The 2105-nt window shown below is 48.3% G+C and overlaps 1 protein-coding gene across 1 annotated transcript in view; it reads right to left on the reverse strand.

The window, feature by feature from the left end:
* The window catches only part of DNAH9 (dynein, axonemal, heavy chain 9), a 212133-nt gene that overhangs the window by 100057 nt on the left and 109971 nt on the right, over positions 1–2105 (reverse strand). The gene's annotated exons all lie outside the window — the stretch shown is intronic.

Raw genomic sequence — 2105 nt, forward strand, 5'->3', positions numbered from 1 at the left:
CATTGGGGTGAACAGGCAGTCCCCCCATAAGAATCAGCTAATCTCTGGGGACACCCTTGTCCAAGGGGGAGTTCCCACCTTCTCCACTACCAACACAGGCGGTTTTAGCGAGTCCCTAATATTAAGTGGGATGAATCTTAACCTAAGCAAAAAAAGCTGAACTGTGAAGAAAGCACACATTTCCTAACACACTTGCAACTGCGACAACAATGTGATGCTGAGGGTTTGATCTGCTGACACCTAAAATCTTCTCTCCATGCACATGCAAGTTAGCTTTTGCATAGGAAAATCCAGCGCAGGTAAATCAGCTCTTCTCAGATGACATGCTGCTGTCAAAACAAGGATAAGGGCTGTTTCAACACCAGTTTAAGAAAAATCTATGAACTTCTGCCAGTTCCTGTTTCTATCAGTTTTGAACTATCAGTTCAAACAGTTTCTATCAGTTTTTTTATCATATTCTCTGATATTCTGCTTCTATCATTTTCTGTCTATGGAAGCAAGGTGGGATAGTCTGGTACTTTTGAGCATCCATTTTCTGGATAAAAGTATCTGCTATGAATCTATTCCTAAATGTGTCTTTGATTGCTTTTAGCTTTTGTTAATAATCAAGCTGATGGAGACAGGCCCTTGGGAGCTCTGTGCATTTCCAGTGTAAAATGTCTCTAATTAACATGCTCAATGACATGGAGCCAACCGCGAGCACAGACGAGCGCCCCGACATGCCCTCCTCCGTGCTGAGTGCCCTGCTCAGCTCAGCCGGGAGCAGCACGTACTACGTGGTCTCTCCCCAGCCCCGTGTGTGCTGGGGGCTGGTGCTGGGGCGGGGCTGGGAGGGCTCTGGCAAAGCAGCCTGTGTTTAACAGCCTGTATCTCGGAGGAAATGGGATGCTGAGCTGGTACCGTTGCTTTTTCCCTAGGAGGTGAGCACTTCCATGACATGACAGGAATGGTGACATTAGTATCCTGAATGGGAGGGAAGATGATGCTGTCCTGGCCAGGAGATCGAGGAAGACCTGGGCAGCATGGGGGTAAACGGTTTCCTTCCTTGCTGCGAGAGAGACTGGCACCGTGGGAACAGGACAAGCCAGGTCCATGATGAGTGCCACACTGATGAACTTGGGTACCGGGTAAAAGGAGCTCTGCCCTTTTCCCTGATGGCATCAATCGGTTGCATTTTAACAAATCACTCTGAATTCTTCTTCTGCACACCAGAGTACCCCCGGGATGGAAACCGGACAGGACATTGACAGCGAGTGCCACCTGCCTCAGGAACACTGGCCACTACGGCATCCTCGAATGCCTCTGGACCATCTCCAGGGGATATTCCTTGCAGGTAATTGCACAGGAAATTCATTGCTTTTGATATTGTCACTGTCTTCTGCTCACTGTAACCTGTGCAGAGACTGAGCAGCACTGGCCAAGCACCATCCTTCTTTCCAAGGAGGCACAGACTTCCCAGCCATCTCCTCAGGACAACTGCTGCCTCCTCTTTGCAAGTGCTTTGTGTCAAGCAGAGACCCACCGGCAGGGGAAGGCAGTCCCAGAGTCTGTGTGCCATGATGTCCCTGTTCCCACCTTCCCAAAGAGATGAGGATGCTGAAACATCAGATCCGCTGAGCCCCATGTCCTGCAGTGCGTAGGGCCCAGGGGATGCGGGCACTGAGGAAGTGCCCAGGCACACTCATAGGGCAGGCAGACAAGCTGTACTCTAGAAGGTAAAATGGTGGTTTTGTCTCTAGAACCTGATTTATCGAGTTTTCAAACTCACTATCAGGTCTGGGTTTGCATTTTTTATTTTGCAGGTATTCTGTGCTAGGTCTATCATAACCCACGTCATTCATCATGGTCCATATATGAATTACCTTAATTATTTTATATATATATTATATATATAATCTCATATATGTATATAATTATTGCTTTTTAACACCTTAAATAGCCTCTTAATTTGCCGTGGGCACTCGCATTGCCACCAAACCCTGCAAAAGGCATTAACACTAAAGCAGGGGACACAAGTGGCTGCAGCATCTTCCCCCAGTGCAGCCACTGCCCAGCCGAAGCTGGGCTGAGCCAGCCTGCGCTCACTTCTTGGCTCAAATGGAAAA

Source organism: Pygoscelis adeliae, unplaced genomic scaffold (genome assembly GCF_000699105.1).
Source record: "Pygoscelis adeliae isolate BGI_AS28 unplaced genomic scaffold, ASM69910v1 Scaffold11, whole genome shotgun sequence".
Classification (NCBI taxonomy): Eukaryota; Metazoa; Chordata; class Aves; order Sphenisciformes; family Spheniscidae; genus Pygoscelis; species Pygoscelis adeliae.